Source organism: Lipophrys pholis (assembly GCF_963383615.2).
Source record: "Lipophrys pholis genome assembly, chromosome: 1".
Lineage (NCBI taxonomy): Eukaryota > Metazoa > Chordata > Actinopteri > Blenniiformes > Blenniidae > Lipophrys > Lipophrys pholis.
This window is the reverse complement of record NC_137635.1, coordinates 3,892,344-3,914,473: the sequence shown is the minus strand read 5'-3', so window position 1 is coordinate 3,914,473 and position 22,130 is coordinate 3,892,344. Positions and strand designations below refer to the sequence as shown.

Here is a 22,130-nt window from a genome sequence, read left to right as displayed (position 1 = left end):
TGATGCTCCTGTGTTTTATATCCAGTGACGGAGGCTGAAAGGTGGTGTTCGTCCTGCACAGGTCGTCAGTGCATCACAGGACTGACATGGAGGGACACACAACCACCTCAACAGACACACTCAACATGCATGTTTGCCAGTTGCGAGTGGAAGCCACTTGAGTAACATGAAAAGAATAAACAAAGCTGCCTTTTTGCGATCATTCATAAAATATCTATATTAAAGTGTAAGTCTGGCCACCTTTTCAAATACTGAATTAGCAAGTGTTAACACACACATTTTTGTGACACGCCTTTATAATTTCAGCCCATATATCTGCTTCTCAGGACTTTGATTAGCCCGGATGTTAAAAAAAAAACAAGAAAATAAAAAGCCCCTTCAGTGGGAAGGTCCATCATGGTTACATGTATTGATTGACCCACTGGTTCTCCAGCAGGGAAAAAGAGGTTATTAATTTCTGTGAGTTCAATTGGTCCTGCCCACCAGCCATTTAGACAGACGGGGTCATATTTAAGTAGTGTGTGGAGAGAGTTCAGCCTAGTTTATCAGTGCTTACAAAAAAAACCCCAGAGCATTAGATGGATGTTGGGGGATAATAAATTGACTCGCATGTCACATTTGAGCTGTTTTCTATATGCTGACCAGAAACCGTATAAATCTTGTGTCTCATTGATGGATCAGTTTGTAATATGCCTCTTTTAGATGGAAAATGAAATGAAGTCATGAGCCTTTTATGGAGATATTTTGGATGGATGGATGGATGGATGGATGGATGGATAGTTAATTGCAGGGGTTAATGCGACAATCCCAGCTCACTAAAGGTGAAGGCAGCTCCCTGGACACATTGCCAGTGCTAACATTAGTGGTGGGCGGATCGATTCAAAAACGTTGATAATATCGGTACCTACGTTGGTATTGATATCGAAATGATACCAAAGCAATGAGATCCATATTTAGTTTCAGTTTGTAATATTCTAATTTGTTCTGGAGTGATAGTTTTGTACAGTTTGTTTATTTAAGATTTGTTTGTTACTGTTGATTGAATCCAAAAATCTTTTATTATGGTAATAAAGTATATTTTTGTTTGCCTATAAACTTTTCCCAAATTCTTTTCTCGGTTTAACTAATAAATCAAAGGAAAATATGAAAAACAAACACCTAAAGGTCATGGAAATTCATCCAGATTTAGCAATTTCATCAATTATTAACCTTGAATATTAGAAAGTATCGGTATCGGCGATACTGGTTCTGTGTTTACTTGGTATTGGCTCGATACCAAATCTTGCAGTCCGGCACACCACTAGTTAACATACATGCACATTCTCACTTTAAGGCCGTTTTTTTGAGTCACCAGTTTACATCAAATGTATGTTTTTTGAGCTGAAAACCCCCAACAATGTAAAAAAAAAATCATGCAAACCCCCAAAATCCACCAAACCTGACACCTTTGTTATATTAGTTCAGTCGTTTATAGACGTGTTTAGCTCAAATCTGCATTCATGTAGTATAAACTGTACCTGCTGCACAGAAATGCAGTAAGAGATTTATTTCCTCCTGGAATCCAGATGTGATTGTGCATGTTTTGACGTAGAAACTTGAACCCTCACAGATTGCGGACGGTGCAGCAGCGCGGACTTGCCTCTGAGCTGCAGACTGAACCATCTTGCTCCTTGTTGTCGGACCTGTAACAGTAATTACTCAAATCTTACGCCACCATTACTTGTGAATAAATCCAGCTCCAGGGTTGGAAAGCTTGCGTCAGCTCCTCCTGCCACACGGTGGCGTGGTTTCACTACAACGAAGCCCGGCCTCCACACAGATGTGTTGATTGACACTGGCAGCTGGTGCATCCCGGGCGTTTGGACAGTGATTCCCCGTGGCTGCTGCACACGGCCGGTCTTCACTCGGAGATGATTACCATCCAAAGCAAAGTGTGCACTGAAGAGTGCAGGTATCAGGAGGGAGAAAGGCCTGCAGGCTATTTGTCACATGGATTGTCACAAGCTATAAAGGACTCCGGCGAGCGCAGCCACAGACGGAGAGTCACGGTGGGAAAATAACTGCAGATGACCCATGTGCAGATATGCACGGAGGGTGACGGCGCCTATACTTTATCACAGCTGGTGTGTGTGCTGCTGGACCTGACGGCTCACTGCGAAATAAAAGTCTTTACAAAACTAACTAAATACACGGATCATAAAGCAAATACTAAATTAAAAATCAGCTATGGCAAAAATTCAGTTGGGGGGGTTGAACCCTTCTCTTATTTCATGCTGCTGTTGAAAATACCAGCTGTTGCAGGCACAAAGAAGTTTTTAGGTCAGCGCACTTTACACAGTCCAACTCTGCGTCATCTACTCGATGTGCGACAGATAACTGTACGAAGTGTGGGACAGATCACACCTCTTCACTGGTCAGACCGACTCTGCAGAGCTTTCACACCAACGACTTTCCCCAATGGAAAGATTCCCAAGTCATGCATTGATACCAGAACAGTTTGTCCTTTCTTTAAACTTTGTTTTTGTTTTGTGTTTGACTTCACATGAATCACTGAATCCTAAAGTACACAACACGTTTGTGTGTCCTTGGTTTAATCAGTTCTGTAGAACTGGTCGCTTCATTGACACTGGGTTTTAATACTTTGCCAGCATGGTGATTTGGTAACCAGGAAGAAAAAAAAAACAAAAAAACGCCTCGCCAAGAAATGGTTTGGCACATGTTGGACTTGTTGGTTTTACACTTTTGTACCAACTGAACAAACATATGATGGCGTTCTTCATTAGTTTCAGGGGGACCGGAAGGCAAGCGAACCAGCTGTTTTCCAGCCTATTCGTCTAGGATATTGCTCCGACACAGGCCGGTGGCTGTGGTTTCATACTTACCGAGCAAATAGGAAATCGTGTTTGATTTTCCTCACTCGAATATCTTCAAGTAAACAGAAAAAAAAAAAAAAAAAGTAATTTCTGACACGCGCTCTTGTTATTAATTCCAAAGCGATGAATTGCAGAGCTTGTGGTTACGCACCAGCAATAGACTGTTAAAATAAAATTTATGAACGTATGTATTTCCGAAGCGACAAGAGCGGCAGAGCGACAGCTGGGCATGAGATAATGAAGAAACCCATTATGCTGCGGCGCTGCAGCCAAACCAGAAAGCATCAAGATATCCCCCAACTCGCCACTGCTAATTATCAAGCCAAAGACATTTCTTCCTTGTGTGATTCTAATGTTTTTTAAATTGCCCCCTTTGGCTCCGTTGAGCTCCAGTGAGCAGCCCTGGTGGCGGCGGGCTGAGTTCTGCTCGACGACAGTCGGCTTGACTGAGCTCGACAAGCCCGCTCCCAGGTCGCCTCTTAGGGCTGAAGGGTGGACTGAAGAGACCAGACGACCACGCTGGCGTTGGAGTGAAGCGTTGACTCCATTGGCCGCCGTGGAGAAAAGAAATAAAGAAGAGGATGGGACGTTCAGGTTTGCAGCCAAGTCCAACTCCATTTTTCATCTTCGAGATGAAACGCTGGATGCAAGCATTTTAAGGAAAACTGCTTGAAACTCTTATTTCATCTACTCCCAAATGAGGATTTCAGGCTTTTGTCACATTAGTTTAAGTTTTAAGACTTTCAAGGACATTTACAACATTGGTTGGGATAATCTAGAGACAATAATGGAAACGAGTGTCGTAAAACTGGAAAGAAAATAACTGAAGATGTCGTCAGAGAACAAGCGACACATTTAAATAAATCACTTGTCCTCCAGAGAACCGACATATTTGTTTTCCTGTAGATCTTTTTTATTAATTTCGTGTAAGTTTGTAATGAATCATGTCAAATCTTCTCTTCTGTCTGTATTTTATCAGGCGGTTGACAATATCTAGTAAATTCTATAGTTTGTCCATTTCCACTCAAATATATAAATAAAACTGTACCCAATGTAACATGGACCATCTAGTGTTATACATGATCAAATTATTATGCTAAACATTAAGCTGGAAGCAGTTACTGCTGCGATTCTCTTTTTTCTTTTTCACCGAATGAAACTGGCGCAAGCTTTCAAACCTATTCAAAGCTTTCAGTGAGTCATAGTGCAGGTACATTATATTAAACGAAAGTAGCACGTATTCAATCCAATTTCAAGACTTTTTCAACTCAAAACTGTTGCTATGCGTGATGCTTTTCTGCATATTGTATAAATCTCCCTGTTTTAAACTTTAAAGTACTAAAAATATTGGGAACAACTTTGTATAGTGATATTTCAATAAATGATAAACACGAAGCAGCAACAGCTTTACATCACATACACTTTAAATATGATGCAGTTTTAAGCTTTGATTATGTGGAAGTAAATATTCACATGGTAGTAGGAATCTCGGCGCACATCAGTTTGTAGATGACGCTTCAGGGGAAACTCTTTCTTTTCCACCCATCTACACTACTGTCAGTATATAAGAATGGTAAGGGAAGCCCCCCCCCCCCCCCTGCTGCTTCGCCCTCCCGCTCACACTGTAACCCTTCCTGTCGACCTGCTCTCGTCAGAAATTGCATTAATGCAGGCTGCCGGGTCCCCTGACACTTCATGAGATGGTTGAGTTGGCGCACTAGGAGCTAACAAGTCTCCACTTCGGTTGGATCGACCGTCGCCTTTCCCCTCCGTCACTCGCTCCCACTGAAAAAAACTAAACAAAAACAAAAAAAAACCCTTGCAACCTCCTCACCCCGCTGTCCAGACCCTCGGCACCACCCCATACGCAGCGGGCCATGATACCCGACTGCTATAACAGGTTCCAGTGTTGCCTAGCAACTGGCTGGCAGATTACAATTGGGGCTGTACATGGTGGACATTTAACACTGTTTGTGGGGGTGTTGTTTTGTTTTTTTTGTTGCAGGAAACTGGTGTCTGGGTGACTGAATAATTAGCGCGTGTATGTGGAGGGTCCAGTTAATAATGCCACGAGGTCCTAAATCTGTCTCCGCACAGTCACACAATGAGAAGAAGCTTCCGCTTCACCGGGTTAGATTTTAAAGGCAAAGAATTTAAGATTGAGTCAACATTACAGTTCAGTTTGAGCCAAAAAGGGATTTTGTTCAGCTTTGTGTAAGTCTTCGAAAAATAAGTGTCAGTCAACATCAGTCAAAGATAGTTGACAGTGTGTGTGTGTTTGTTTTGTTTGAGAGGATATATCATTTTATAATGACTGACATGAGTGTCAGTGAATGTGTCGCTGGTGCTCTATTTCCTCTGCAGCTCCCAGACAATGCGCTGCACCCAAACCTCTTCACAGCACTGATCATAACGTGACATTCATTCCAGCTGCACTTTGGAGAGTGTGCCTCCGTGTGGGTGTGCATCTTGAATTTGTAATAGTTTAACCGACAAATGCATTTTGGTAAACGCTTGTAGCTACTGTTTGTTGCGACAGATAAATATGAATGAACTCACTGTGAAGCAACAATTAGAACAAAACCAACCAGAACCTGCTGAAGGCTGTAACAACTAGAAAACAGTATAGTATAACAACAAGAGGCTCACAATTGTCTTGGCTATAAATCCTTCTAGCATCATACGACAATACATTCTGCACTATAACACTGATGAAGTAATCTAATTTGGTTAACTTTACAGTTTTGGAAATCTGTCTTAAATATTAAAAAAACCATGTCTATTATTCACACTCTGTATGACCAATCTCAAATAAAAACATTTCTATATGACATATGAAGAACCAGGTTATTAACCAGATGTCGTTGCTTTGTGCAAATCAATAATCAAGAATAATTATAGTATGTTCAAGTTCAATGTCAAAAAAAACCATAGAGTGGTTCAAAACATGCAGTTGTGCCTTAGTGACACAGATCTCACGTCGTCTTATAAAGCTGGCCGGCTTTAAGGTTTTCAAAATTATATTTGCAAATGCTAAAGGGCTCATATTATGCAAAATTCACTTTCTACTGGTTTTCCAGCAGTAATAATCGTCCCCATACCTGGAGTGACGCCCCAGAAGTGAAGACAGTCTGTCCTCTCTCTCCCTGGCTTGTTCAGGTTATAAAAAGTGTGTTGCTCCAACCGGCCAATCAGAAATCAAACCCTATAAAGTGTCATCGGGGGTTTAGCCAATCCCAATCAAGGGAGGCCCCTCCCTTTGACTCCTCCCACAATTAGGCAGCTCTGCTCTGGCACATGGCACCACGAGAGGAAGTATTTCCTCCTCTTCCCAAGATGGGCATGTGTGGGCGGAGCCAGTCCAGCTCACACAGACACAGCAGATTCTGAATGCAGCTCCTATGATCCGATATTGAAATAGAGGAAAATCAAGGAAAAGCTGGATTTTAGGACAATAAACTTGTGAAATTGTTAAAAAGTTATGTAATATGACCCCTTTAAGAAAACACAATTGAGACCGTTTTTTGATTGTAGAGCATAAAATTGAAAGAAACTGAAGAATAAAGTCCAGTGTTTAGTTTGTGGAGTTCAAATGTCTGAGGATCCGGACTCGGACATCTGAAGTTTTGCTCGGTGAAAGCTGTGAGATCGACACTCGCATTGGCTGGAGTTTTATCTGCGCAACCAGAAAAAAACATTGCGACTTCCCACAGAATCACTGAAAACATTGAGTCATTCCCTCATATTGACTTCATCAGATTGTTTGAATGATCACTGCAAGGTTTAAGCTGCAGAACAAAACAGAGACAATTTTCAATCTTTATCTTTGGATTTATGCATTGATGTTTGATGTCTGAGTCCAGCGTCTCCAGACTGTGAGTTATTAAATGGCCGTGATGCAAACGGGCTCCGGGGAAGGAAAAGGTCGAAGCCCATTGATGTGTATTGATTCTTTCTCCAGCCAGAGTAAAATGTAAGAAACAAGCTGAGGAGTGAGGGGAGTGGTTGTGTAGTGGTTGGCACTGTTGTCTCACAAGTTAAATCATCATGGTTTGAGTCCAGGCTTGGGATCTTTTGGGTGTTCCGCAGGACCTCCAGTTTCCTCTCGCGGTCCAAAGCAGTCCTATACGTTTAAAAAGGTAAAACAAAATATACATCGGCTGTCTGTCAGCCTTACTGGGTCTGGGTTATGTCATGACTCATTTGTACCAAAACCCAAAGTCTACAAAGAAGTTGTGGCTTCTCCAAAGAGATACCGGTTAGTGGTATGTGATTTTTGTTTTCTTCCTCAGACAGGCTGGATTCAGGTTTTCAAGTTAAGTTTATTTGTACCATATAATTCTGCCTTTATTTGTACGGAAAGCTCATATACTAATAGCAGAAAACTAAAATTGAAGATAGTTACGGTGCAATATTACATTCCAGGTGTGTCTGTGTGTGTGTGTGTGTGTGTGTGTGTGTGTGTGTGTGTGTGTGTGTGTGTGTGTGTGTTTATATAATTCAGTTCAGCATTCAACCATTGAACCTAATAATTAGTCATTTAACAATCATTCAATCAACCAAGAAGGAAATCAAATAAACCTGTGAAAAACTGTTATTTTAGTGATCATTTATATCACATAGTGTTCGTTATTTATATCACTCTTTATTACATCAGTTATATATCATAAGATTATAATAGTAAACTGTGATATATATATATATATATATATATATATATATAATCCTGGCAATATTTACATTACTGTGTTTGCTAATGAATAGATACGAGGATTTACTAGGTGTGTGTAGTGCTGCAGTATGTGAAAATCCACTCATGTAATAACACCACATTATATGATAATCTGCCACATTTTGGAATAAAATTCTTGGAACACATTATTAAACTAAATGTATGACATAATGCACCAAATTATTACATAAAACACCCACATTTTGTAATAATTGTTGTAATATTTAACAAGTTTTTACGAAATGTGTTCTGGACTCTTATTACAAAATGCGGCAGATTATTACTAAATATGGCATTATTACACGATGAGTTGAAAATATGTTGCATTATTACATAATGCGGCTTTGCGCAGTGGCGCAGTGGTTTGCGAGCCTCACATTAAGAATATCGCCAGTTTGAGTCTGGACTTGTTCGTTTGATTAAAGCAGCAAAGAAGATAGACGAATGAATGGAGTTAAAGGGTCGAATACAAATATTTATACTTACTAGGCAACTTCTAAATGGAGCAGAGGTATGAAGCATAGAGGCTGACATGGCTCCCCACCCCACCCAACCCCACCCCACCCCAGCCCCGCAACTCGACGGCGGCCCCGTGTTTAATAGACACTCGAGCACATCAGCTAATCTGTGCCTGAAGACAAGCAAGCTGACTTTCTTAAACGGTTTCTTTAAATAACTCCTCTTGTGCCCGTGAGCGTTTTATCCCGCTCCTCCTCGGCGGAGAACCATTGTCTTCGGATCCTACAACTTTCTTTTGAGGCTCTAATCTCAATTTGCTCTGGTCTGATCCTTCATGCCAGTTGTGGCTCAGAGGTTTGTCCTGTGAGTTCTGCAGGATAATGAGGGGCCGTTTTTAATGGTCCCGCCGTCTCTTAGCCTGGTCATCATCTGAAAAGCTTTGAAGCTTTATTTTTCTTTCTTTCTTTCTCCTTTTGAGTTTTCATCCGTCTTGTCTTCCTACTCGACATTCAGGGCGACTTTCCACAGTCAAATGAGACGAAATGAAAAGGAAGGGGCGAATTTTGCGATGTGTAACGCGAGAGTGGAGAAGGAGAGCAAGTACAGTCTGTGCCTTCATATATTGATCACACGTGTATTTGCGAAATGTCTCACGATACGCTGCGCAAAGACACCACACTGTGACATATATATATTTTTTTAATAACTGTTGAATCCCTGAGGCGTCTCCAGAGCGTTGGTGAATAAAGAAGGTGTTCCTGATACAGTAAAATCAATATCTCCGCTGAGCCGGAATAACTTCAGTTTCCTCTGCAATGCATTTCGAGATGATTTGATTATTTGGCTGTTTTGTCGCGGGGGCATTTTCCCGTTCTTATATCCTGTATTTCACAGATTCCAGCAGATAGAGAAAAAGCAATTTAAATTCACTGACATGATCACAAGCCACAGCTTAGGACACATATATCTGACAGACCATCTTCTCCTTCTCCTCTTCCAACACATCTTCCACCCCCACCCTTTTTTTTTTTTTTCATTCCCCCACTCCCCCCTCTTTCTATTTTCTGTTTCAGTCATAATTCATTAGCGCTGCTCTTTCACACACCTAGCAGGACTGGAACGGCCCTGAGCCTAAAGAACACACCATCTCCTGTCAAAACAGGATTTTGTTAATGTGTATTAATCGAGTTTCACATCATTAATTCATGCGTGCTACGCAGCGCGGCCTGTCACGGCCTCAGTCTCAAATTAACGTGCCTGATATTTGCATGAGAAATCCATCTCGTCCAATGACACTTCCTCATTAGAGCCTCCAAAATAAATCTCCTTGAATCATCTCAGTCCTTTGTTATCTCAATTGATACACATGAACTTTGACATCTTCATAAAAAAAAATATAAAAAAAAAAAAACTGGCTAGATGATATTCAGCTACAAATTGTCGGTTGATGCTGTGAAAATCAACTTGTTATTGTCATTTAGAATATGATGGTGGATCGACGGTGCAATGTATTTGTCAATCAACACTTGAGTTTGTTCAAATGAAAATATCTTTGAAAACTATATTTGTTTTTCTTTCCTATTCAAGCACACTTAGTGTGTAAATACCTTATGAGGACTGTAAAGCAACACAAGTCCAAATATGTTCATTCACAAATGGCCTTTGCAGCATGTTTGCATATCAGTGTACTTGTAATAGAATTCTGTTTTCAGCTGGCTGCACATCACCTAAGGCTGTGTGTGTGTATATATATATATATATATATATGAGAGAAGAAAGAAAATAAAATGAAAACAAGCCACCGCTGTACTCTCATCTCCGGAAAACATTTCAGCACTTTAGCTCGGATTGAGACATTGCTGACACAGCAGCTTCTCAGCTTGCGTTTTGTGAGCAAACGTCGGCAAATCTGGGCAAATTCAGATAATGCAGGATTAAAAGTAAGCATAAATAGCATATGTGAATTCTGTTATGGACGTGCACCAATACTGATATATAATACAGAGGAAATAATTTTATTATGTATATAGGGACTACATATTCTATGGCATTTAATTAACTCTGCATTAATCATATGCATAATTTTCAAACATATGTTTGCACATATTAACCAATGTCACTTTTGCTGTATTTCTTCCATTATCTCATTTCAAATACTTCAGTTCTGGATGCGCACTTTTACTATTAACCTCGTTTCCTCCTCCCTGTAGCATAAAACAGCCTGCAATAAAGCATGAGGCAACAAAATCCTCAACAGTTGAAGAAGTACTAAAGATACACGATTAGTAAACCTTTTTCACCTGTCCTGAAGCGATTTGCTATCAAAGATCATGGCGACGCATCATTAGTTATTACTCACCTGTTTCATATCCACCAGTTTTAAGTGACTGAGTGACAATCACCCTGATTTGTTTCATGAAGACCATCCACCTACCCTGGGGTCTCTGATGAAATACTGAATACTGCCTTACACAGCTTTCACACATGCAGCACACCTAAACCACGACATGAGAATGCTGTTTATTGATTTTTCACGCTGGAATTCCTCATAGGCTCTCAAGAGTGGCTGCAGACACTCCAGCATCCTCCAGTATCATGAAATCGGCTGACGACGCCACAGTCGTCGGGCTGATGACAGAAGGGAGGAGGAGATGCAGTGGAACCCGATGAGTGTGTTCACGAGTGGGCATAGAACGCGGCCCTGAGGAGTCCCTCTGCTCACAGCCCCGATGTCTGCAGGACTGATTTCCTTCTATCAGGTCAATAATCCCCCAATTTAATGCCGGTAAGACCAAGGAGAGGATTGAAAACAATCACAGGCAATCATCAGTTCAATTCATTTTCATGTAAATAACGCCACAAACAATAAAATCATCTCAGGGCACAGAGAACAACTCAACTATCCCATCGGACTCCTGAATAAGTCGCTGAACTCATCTGTCGGACATCTTCATTCTGAATCTTAAATTGTATCCTTAAATTTGAACTCGCAAATCTGTTTTATGCATTTTTCTTTTTTTTTTTTTGGTCACTTCTTACTCCAGTGAAGGTGCATTTCTCACCGGTGCTCTCTAATGTGGCTTATAGTTAATAGGTGGTTAACTGGTAAATCCTTCCGTTTTGATATGTGATGATATGCATTAATGCCGTCTGTCTGATGAGCAATCCACTGCAAGCATAATTCCTCTTGTGCATTTAAGCACGTCGCCAAAACACATCAGAAATTGGATGAAGAAATTTGACACTCAACATGATTGTTTTCAGGCACATGCTTGACTCGTTCTGAATTACAGAAAAAGAAGGTTCAAGATGAATTACCGAGACTTTGAAGTGTGAAAATACATTAAAAGTACAGAAACTACATCCTGAGATTAAATGCCATAGGGGAGGGATTTCAATTCTCTCGTTTCAGTCATGAACACGCAAGATTCTCAACATTTCAACTTCCCAAATAATAAATTCACTCAGTTTTAGGTGAAACATCAATGAAAGCAGCCTGAGTGGACTGGTCACACTGCGTGTGTGTTCCCTCTTCAAAAGAACAGACCTTCAGTCACTTCCCACCAGGACGCATTTATCTGCCAAACCCACCGTGTTAATCAATAACGCATGTGCAAATTAAATGCAAACTCTATATGACGGGTTTCCAGCAGGACAATGATTCAGGAGGAATGTCTTTACCTCGCCGTAGCTCAGTGCTGGCTGGGATTGTGTACAGCTCACTGCTCGTTTGGATAAACATACTATAGAAGATAAATTGATTGATGGTCATTTTAGGCCTATTATATGTTTTCAGTTTTGGAAGTGACTCACTGTAAAAGCACGCTTCCCCCCTCTCTTCTTTCCTCAGCGTTTTGTTATTCCGAGCAGCCTTTTACACACTTTAAGACACAGCGATGTGACAAACTGATTTGAAGATAAGTAAGTAATGATTGGAGCTCCAGTCAAGTGGGGACAGTAATAAGCCACTTTGCTGTCTACTATGAATGGATAATAGCTTTAATAGTTCTTTTCCGTAAGTAGTGTCTTCGATTCAGTGGGAACATTTCCAGGCTGAAACAACTAATAATGTTGTGATCACTCGTGTCTTATCTGGTCGCTCTACCTCAGACTTGCAAAAAACACAGACCTACTTTTGTGCCATTTGATTTGATCTAATAACGGTAAATTGAAGGACGCTTTCTGTCTTTTTCGATCACGTCTGCTCTGCCCTGGATGAGAGGTTTTTGCGGTTTGTATTCAACAAGCCGTAGCATTGCAGAGAGGCGTTCGTGACCCGCTGTCGCGGGCAAACACAAGTAAACGTACGCTCGTTCAAATCGAGCCGCGAGGATCATAAGCCACTGCACACTCATCTGTCGACATCACAGATGACGTCTGAAAAATCATGTCAACTTTTTCCTCTGCCCTCCCTGACTCTCACAGCGGCTCGTCTCCGTATGGTGACCAAGGCCGCTCGCCGAATGACTCCGTCTGCCGACTTCTCTTCTGGTGAGGCTCTGTTTATGCCTATGCAGCGTGTTTCACTTGTAAAAAAAAATTTTAATAAAAATGTTCATCAACTTTACATGAAGCAGGTTGAAGATTTGTTCCATTTTGTTTCACCCCCACTGAAACAATCTGTTCCTGGTTGGACATTTTCCTGTCTGGTTGAAAAGGCTCCATAGGGGACGAGGTTGGGAGGCAATAATCACATCAAGAACAGCACTCAAGATGATTTGCAGCCTATATACAGTTAATGTAATATGAAGCTCATTTAAGTGTTCAGCTCAGAGAAGCTGTAGGCTAAAACTTCATGCTTTTTCCATTTATTGCCTCGCCCTCTCTCGACTGGACTTATGAAGCAATATGAAGTGTGTTTTTGTCTTGGGGGGGGGGGGGGGGTGTGCAGTTGTTGTTTCTCCTCCTCCTCCTCCGACTCTGATCAGATGATTTCAAGGGACTACAATATTTAAAACAAAGCATTTCTTTTACGAGAGTGTAATAAAAATCCACCGCCCCAGAATTAAATCAGCTTGTTGCTCTAATGTGTTTCTTCCTTTCTGCATACATTTTCCTTCCTCTGTCTCTTTATTGCTTCTTGTCCAGATGCCGTTTCCTCTCCTATCTTTATTCCTTTGCTTGGCCGAGTGCCTAAAATCACTGCATTTCCTCAATCAGTGTTGATGCCAGAGTTTTCCCATCTGATTCGACGCATAAAGGCGCATTTTGATGGTCTCGCATTTTGATTTCACACATTTATGGTCCACTGAATGAGACGGTAGTTCAGGGTGGTTCATCTTGAGCGATAATACGGAGGGAGCGGTGTGCGAGTGTGCTGTGGGAAGCGCTCGCTCCTTTTCTTTCAAATGGGTACACAATGACCTTGCAGTCACATGGATGACAGTCAAAGAAAAGACAGCCTTGGAGCTCTAAATTATTTTTCATTCTGCTCACCAGTGTTTGGTATTATCTCATTATTGGCAGGGTGATACCAATATCAATCTGTAGGAATCATTTCATTCTTTGCAGCAATATGGAATGTTCTCTATGAGAAATATAGGGTTGCAGTTGTGTTCTTTTAAAAATGAATACGACAGTTTTTCAATGGCAGCTTTATCGTACGTCTATATTACGTTGTGCACTCACTGGCCACGTTATTAGGTACACCTATTCCGCTGCTTGCACATATCACACGGCAGGAAGTCGAGGAGGACATGGTGTGGGATGAGCTGCTGGAGTTCAAGACAAGCATGGGAATGAGTGACTGTCACCATTTCATTGTTCCTTGTGGCGAGACTAGGAATTTCAAAGAACCTGTGTTGTACTAAGTTTTCCCGCACGCATTGATTTCTCAAGTTTACAGAGAATGAAGAATTAAAAAAAAAAAAAAGCAGCAGCTTTTCATGGATTGTATATTGTTATTGTTGAATTAGACAAGAAACATTGTTTTGCTGCTTCCCGTTGCGTTGCAGTATTTCGGCACCACTGCAAGTTTACTTACTTCTTCACAGTTTTAATATCCAGCGTTTGTATCTTATGATCGCTCACCTCATCGGGTTTAAAGCCTTGCAGTGAAATTATGTAAGCAACTGAAGGATAAACAAGCGTCAATGGTTCATATGAAGCGAAAGCAGTGAACTATATTAAATCTCTTATGTATATAAGCAATCTCGTCTGTGTGTGGTATTTCAGTGAGAACCACTTGGTAATCAGTCAGAGAGATCCGTGCTGTCAGTGTGTTTGAAGGCGCCCAAATGGTCATCTGATGTCATTTGTTCTTGTCAGAGCCATTGTGGACTCTTGTTATGGTCAGCTGTTTCCACTGAAGCACCAGCGCCGGTCCCTGACATAATTGGTGCGGAGAGAGCACGTAATGACTATGCATTCATAATGAGCACATTTTCACTTCTCATAAACAGGAGGCCAGGAGAGTAGAGATAATGAAGAGGAGGCGGCAATGGGAAGGGGGATAATGCCCCAAAAGGTGTAATAAGGATTGAAAGGTCTTTTGACAATGGTGGCAAAGTGAGGAGGGGGGAGCTCTAAATTGCTTTGTTTGCGTGTGTGTGTGCACATGTGCCTGTGTGTGTGTGTGTGTGTTTGTGTGTGCGCATACCATAAGCTGTTTGCATGAAAGAGCAGGACTCACTCCTCTCTTGAGGTTCATGATGTGCATTATTTTGATGTATTAATGCATTCATGCATGGCTTCAATTTTATGGTACGAGGATGTACATGAGGTGTGTGTGTGTGTGTGTGTGTGTGTGTGTGTGTGTGTGTGTGTGTGTGTGTGTGTGTGTGTGTGTGTGTGTGTGTGTGTGTGTGTGTAAAGACTTCTCTATCTATCGTTGTGAGGCCATTTGAGGCTTTTTCAGACCATTAAAATTAGGACTTTTTTTTCATGTTATTGTTTAACTTGCACTTGTGTTTGTGGATTAGTGGGTTGCTATACTTTAGTAGAGTTGCTATTGATGGATTTAGCTGCTAATTAATGGAGCAGCCCCTGATCTGTGGTTCCTGGTCCCATTAGGCTGCATTACCATCATTTTTTATTTTGTTCTCTGTCAAGTAGTTTTTTTCTTTTTATTGTTTATTCACCCCGACTGGGCGAAGCAGACGCCAGCCACCACATTGCAGTCTCCTTCTGCTTGTGTTTCTTCCTGTCAAAAGGGAGAGTTTCCCTCTCCAGCTTTGCCTCTGCTTTTATCAGAACAGTAGATGCCTGTTTGATAACTATGGCGTAATTGGTGCTAAATAAATTAAACTTAATGGATTATATCTCAACCCCTTATATAGAAGATCCACTGATGAAAACACTAATTTGACTTTCTAATATGAGAATGGGAGCGTTTATAAATATTGTGTCTCGCTGACCAAAAATCTAAAAAAAATAAAAAATCTCTCAAAAATGTGTAATGATCTGACTTCAGAATTTAATATAACACAGATTACAGCCTTGTAACTTAAGATGGAATGAATTCACAGTTTGAAGTTATACGGCGAGGAAAACGGGTGAACATGAGCACAACAACCATGTTTGGGAATAGATGTACTATCCATCACTGTAACATTCCTTAAGTTACAGACTTGATTGAGTGTCGCTTCATGAGCTTTGTGTGACAAAAAAAAACCAAAACGAGTGAGACAAAGAACTTTGGGATAAGAAAGGAGGGAGGTACAAACAACACTACTTAACAAAGGCTGCAAGCATTTTTTTTATTTTTTACGGATAAAAGCACAAAAGCACAAATCTATTCAGCAACATGTGCTGTGTGTGACAGCTTCTTGGCTCTTCTTTTTGATAGATGGGTTGCTTCAGAGTGTGAGTGTGGAGTCCATAGAGAGAGAGAGAGAGAGAGAGAGAGAGAGAGACGTCTGATGAAAAGACACAGAGAGAACACCAATTTTGTCCTTTCAAGAGACACAGGGCGAAATAGCATGTTTCCCCTTGTCCATCACTGACTCAAGAACTATTAGCTTAATTATACAGAGGAGCTGTGTGTGTGTGTGCGTGTGTGTGTGTGTGTGTGTGTGTGTGCGTGTGTGTGTGTGTGTGTGTGTGTGTGACAGTGAGATTTCTTCACCAGTTTGGAATTAACTTGGACAACATAAAGACGTGAGCAATTTAATTAGACATATTCCCCTCACATGACATTAACAGTGTCGTACGTATATATTGGGACGTCGCTCTTCTCAAAGAGCCCCACTGTGGGAAGTCTAATTTAAAACTATTGCAAAGTAAATCACTGAATTTCAAGGTTAAGGCCTGAAGATTTGATGTTTCAGCGCCTCTCCACCTCCTGGATATGTGAATGAGAAACGCTGATACTGTCAGTAACAGACACGCAGGGCTACTATCGGTAACTTTTAGGCTCGTGATCAGGTTTTGCTTCATCTTAAAACGGAGTAGTTTATTAGTGATGCAAAGTAATTAGTTAAGACAAACTTTTTTGTTTTCAAATCAGTCTTATTACACTATTACACTAGGCCATCACAACACTTCCACCATCAGCACCACAATGGTGGCAGAGGGGAATAGAATTTAAATCAAGTATTATTATTTTTTTGGTACATCTACTAGAATGTACCAATTATATAAAAGTCTCTTCATTTATCTTTGTACTCATTTGGTCCACAGGGGTTCACAGCAGTCGTATGGAAAGCGGAGAAGCCCAGACGTCTCCGTCCCCCTGCAGATTCTTTCAACTTATCCCGGGAGATTCCAAGTTGCCAGCAGAGCCGTGCCGCCTCTCCGGTGAGTCGTGAGCTGACCACAGAGTTTTGTCCCAGTTGGCCATGGCTGCACCTCCAGTGGGGGCCAGTTTTACAAGGTAATTTTGTGCCTGAACAACCTCAGCCAGCTGTTCACGGTGTACAGGAGAAAGCAGCTCTACTTGGAATCCCTCCAGATAAACCACATTTTAATATGTACATACATGAGGGCAGTGGTAAAGACCATTATTTGACCAGCATGGGGGTGTCGTCTCGAAACCTTTACCACCCCAGCGAACCCGTTATCACTCATAAAGACCCGGACCTTCTTAAAGGTCTCTCAGTAAGCTTTCAGGTTCTTCTCCTTTACCTGACCCTCCAGCACAGACTTTATATCGTACTGTAACATTCATTTGCATTCCATTACCTTTTTCATACCTTTCATTAGATGAGGAGAGATTTATTGAAATTGTATTTTATGGAACAGGATTAGAAGTGCCGCTCTGGTAGTCTAATAACCTGTGGCATCAATTAAAAAAACACATACAACATACAATAAAAAGGAGTGCGTGGCTTAAAGAATATATAGGCCTGAATATTGTTTGAGCTATTTACGTTCGGAGTCTTCTCTAAATGTGCATTAATGTTTTGTCAAAAAGTCTTATCTGTATCCTCACCTCTCAGCATTCACACTTTGGTCTGCTTGGAGGCGTAATGCATCGTATTGATGGACTCGGTAATAATGATAATAATAATAAGAAAAAACAAAACATTTGAACAAGCTGAGGATATTCAGCTTCGGCTTGAATTGCAAAGGCAGAGTTGATGAGTTCAGATCGGAACATCATGTTGGCAGACTTATTGACCTCACTGTGACTTTGCGAGCTTGTGGACATTACCTGCTGTTAGCAAGCAAATCATGTCCTCCGTATTGCATTACCTGGAATTGTGGCAAATGGGTCCTCCATTGAATGGATGTTTTCATTGCTATTGGAGAAAATTGGAGGTCTAATTCTGCATTGACCTCATTGGGAGAAGAGAAAGCACTTGTGTTTTTTTTTTACTGTTTTAGTGTCTGTTGGTTTCAACATTTAATTACAGTCTTTGTCTGAAACTGAAGTGAACTATTAGACTGGATTCTGGAGCATGTTTAGGGGGGTTAAGTCCACCCTATTTTTTATTTTTTTTTGCTCTTTGTGAGGTATTTGTTGACATTAACCAGAGAATAATCAGCCTCATACCCCAAAGGTTAATTTAACTCTTCAGGAAATGAATGCAAGTCAAGGCAATGTCCTCCTAAGTGGCGCAAATAAGAAACGTGTGTGTGTGTGTGTGTGTGTGTGTGTGTGTGTGTGTGTGTGTGTGTGTGTGTGTGTGTGTGTGTGTGTGTGTGTGTGTGTGTGTGTGTGTGTGTGTGTGTGTGTGTGTGTGTGTTTGTGAGAGAAAGAGATGATGGCAGGGGGTGCAGGAGGGAGTGAAGCGAAACAGTCACATGCACAACAGACTGTCAAGGAATAACTCCCCACTGCCTCTCTCTCTCTCTCTCTCTCTCTCTCTCTCTCTCTCTCTCTTCCTCTCTCTCTTCCTCTTGACTCCCTCCCTCTATCCTCCTCCTACTCCAGCATGTCGCTCTCCTCTTTCCCCTCTGCTCCTCATTTTCATCTCAACTTGAACTATCCGTACATTTAATTTTTAATGATACACGTAGAGCTCGTTCAATCCCTCGCTCTCTCTCTCTCTCTCTCTCTCTCTCTCTCTCTCTCTCTCTCTCTCTCTCTCTCCCCTCTCTCTCCCTTTACTCCGCGCTCCCCTCTTCACCACCTGTTAGTTAGTCTCCCTCTCCTCGCCGCACTGGAATCCCCTCTTTTTTTTGAAGAGTTTCACTCTTGTGCTATCACTGAGGTAAGTCTTCACATTTATTCTCTTTTTTATTATGAAATGCAGACAACTTGATTATTTTGCCATTTGCCGGGGATGTTCCCCCTCCGCTTTTTCCAGGCATAGAAGACACCTTTAAGGACTTAGAATGTGCTTGTTTTTCTCTCTTTCCATGTCACTCAGTATCTGTTGCTTGTATGTGTCTGTGTTTCTCTTGTTATCTTCTTGCATGAGAGAGAGGAAAAAAAAAACAACCCAATGCATGACAAAAGCAGCCCGGGAGATGAATACATTAGGACTACCACATGAGCTCAGTGGTGCAACATGTGGCAGACATCTGTGTTAGTATTGCTATACCTGCTCTTTCACCTTTCTTCACACCCTCACACACACACACCCACACACTCGCTGAAGTTTACTCATCCTTGGCTGTCTGAAAATAACACCGCTCTAATTGACAAGTGCTCACTGTCACTGTGGTTATAGCTATAAGTGATGCCGACTATCAACCTCTAATGAGTGGCTCCGCTGTACTGGTGCATCTGCCTGTCAGGCAGCAGCTTGTTATTTAAAGGTGAACGGCCCATTGTATGTAGGACACAAGGGAAGAAGAGAAGCCGTAAAGAGAGGCAGAGAAGACAAATCTTCAAAAACCTGCAGGGGGAATGACGGTACCTGAGAATGACGGACAAAGAGATAAAGAGGGGAGAAGAAGAGGTTAATTGCAAAGGTGGGAATGAGAAGGTAGAGGTTGAGGAGGAGGGGGGGGTGCTTGTGACATGACTCTAATTTAATGTGAAGGAGCTAAAAGAGGAAGGGGAGGTCGCATGTTGCATAAAGATATTCCTGACTGTCGGATTGTGGCAGCTTCATTCCTCCATCTCGAAGCGAGGGATCTGCTGTTACCCCTCCGCTATGAGCACAAGAAGGGCCCTACACAGTGTGCTCTTACTGTATGTTGTTGCATAACAAACAGCTACAGGGATGCTCTTTGTTGCTGTAGTGGACAACTTGGACTATTATCTAGTAGCTTACAGGAATTATGTTAAGCCGCCTCATCCGTGCTGCTTGAAGGCTGAGAGTCATGCATGTAAACGAGCTGTGGCACATTAAAAAAAAACTAACAAAAAAAAACTGTAAAGTGTGAAGGAGTAGGGAGATCTGTGATTTGGCGTGCGTGCCGCCACACTTTGCACCAACGAGACGATGATGAAAAGAGAAGATGAGAGGGATTCCAGCTGGCAGCATGAGAGCGATCAATCATGAGCTCCCTGCGAGCTTCTGCTTCCCAGAGTGCTGCGAGCCACCAGGCCTCACGGCCGTACGTGTGCCGCCACCGCCGCCGCCGCCGCCGCCGCCACCGCTGCTGCTGCTGCTGCCGCTGCCGCTGCCACTGCCGCCGCTGCTGCTGCCACTGGTGCTGCTGCTGGTGCTCTGCTGCTCCAGCTCATGGCCACATCTGCCACAACTGGGAGGCGACTGACTGTGCAAATTTATATCAACAGACTCACGCACAAAAGTGTGCGCCAAGCAGTGTGTGTCTGCTTGTGTGTGTGTGTGTGTGTGTGTGTGTGTGTGTGTGTGTGTGTGTGTGTGTGTGTGTCGAGAGAGATAAATTAATGATCAGAGAAAAGTCTTTGTCTCTTTGCGTGCACGTTTGATGCTGCTTGTGTGAATGCACTTGTATTTGTGTGTGTGTGCCTGCTTTGAAGTGTTCCCCTGTATATTCCTAAATCAATATCACCAACCCGTCCGTCTGAATTAATATTGCATTCTCACCCTAATCACCAGCATCATCATCATTTCATTACCTTGTTTTTACCTCCACTCTTAATACCTTGCAATTTCCTACCTGATTTTATTTCCAGTAGTGGGCGGCTTCATTGTTGCTTTATTGTCGTGTCAAGAGTGAAATGATTCACCGTATCTCTGCATCTGCACCCATTTGTCTTCTCCACATTGTCTGTGCATGGACTCCGAAGTTATCGCTGCATTGCTTAATTGAGCAATAGCTATTGTTTTGCCCCGCAGAAGTCATTAATTGTGCCAGTGTGGTTCACAATGGCTGTCGCTACTTTACAAAAGATGAGATGTCCATCAGTCCCCATTTGTCAGAATCAGAACTCAAAGTCCTTCGGTCAAAAGAGTCAAAAAGAAAAAAACCAAACTTTGTGGCTTGGCATGAAGCAGCGCGCTTCATGGGTTTTTGTTTCATCTTCAGCCAAGGAAAAGCCGGATGAGCTGTGGAGTGTACCACCCGCTGTTGTGCTCACAGCTCACAGTTGACCAAACATGACAAATGACCCTCAGCGCCTGTAATACTGCTGAAGGTCAACAGTCAGACGGAAGAAATTCAGAGCCACTGTCTGCCTGAACGTCGCTGGTCATATTGACTTTAACCTGATAAGCGAGTGCTCTGGTATTAATCTGTTTACCGGCTTCCGCCCTGCAAACAAAAGGTACACGGGAAATAAAGACATCGTATTAAAAAAGTGAAAAAGAGCTAAATCAATAGAACAGTTGAGTCTTTGATGGAATCATTCACTCTTACCGGCTCATCTTCATCTACTTTATCTGGATAATTGATAAATCAACAAAGATAATACGTTGATTTATTAATCTTTGCTTTCTTAAATCACCTGTTGCTATTTTCATCAAGAGCTTGAGGAATTCCGGAGTATAAACTGAAACACTTTGTCTTGTAGAATGAAGCTTGGAAATCCACTGAACTTTTGTGAAGCCCTCAAGCATTTAACACGAGAATCAGTAAAAGCTTTCCCACACGCCTCTCGAAACAAACTTCAGTGTCTTAGGAGAGAATTAGATGGGAGAGAAAAATGTACCAATACTCATTAGGTTCCTTCATCAGCACTGTTTCCAGGAAAACGAACACTGACAACAAAAAAATGTACATACCAGAATTCCCATATAGTTCTGTGTGTAATAACACACACTATTTGCATGTTTTGCACTGAAGAGTAAGCGTCTGTGTATTCTTCAGCTGGTGAGTCACCGCCTCAGGTCACTGGGTCAGAAAGCTTCATGAAAGTGTAGCTGCACCGAACAATGATATACATATTTAAAGCGATTATAACGATGCATATTAAAAGGATAGGGCAATTTTAATGTAACGGGACCAGCTTAGCTATGTAATTTTTAACAATTTCGATGGTTGATGATCATTCAATAAACACAGAAAAATTACAAAAATAGATATGGGCTTTTTGTTTTGGTTTTTGGTTCACTTCTGCTGTGTTGATTAAACAATAATCCACCCAATCCTCTCTGTCTTGTGTTCTCATCATTTTGATATTTCAGAATCTCGCCAAAGTCAACAACAGAGTTGCAGCGCAGACACTCGCAGTACAAATATCAACTTCTCAGCTTCTATCGATTAACACAGAGAGAGCAGAAGGTATTCCGGCGGGGGGATTTGTTCAGTATTGAGGACAGAACGTCCCCTCAAGCCCTGCTGTCTTTAGACAACAAAAGCTG

At 41.8% G+C, this 22,130-nt stretch overlaps 1 protein-coding gene across 1 annotated transcript in view; it reads left to right on the top strand.

The window, feature by feature from the left end:
* Positions 1 to 18,636: 18,636 nt before the first annotated feature.
* Positions 18,637 to 22,130, top strand: part of LOC308122124 (double C2-like domain-containing protein alpha) — a gene marked incomplete at its 3' end in the record, with an annotated part of 33,032 nt that continues 29,538 nt past the window's right edge. The window contains exon 1 of the mRNA XM_080483783.1: positions 18,637 to 18,659. The remainder of the gene's footprint in view (positions 18,660 to 22,130) is intronic.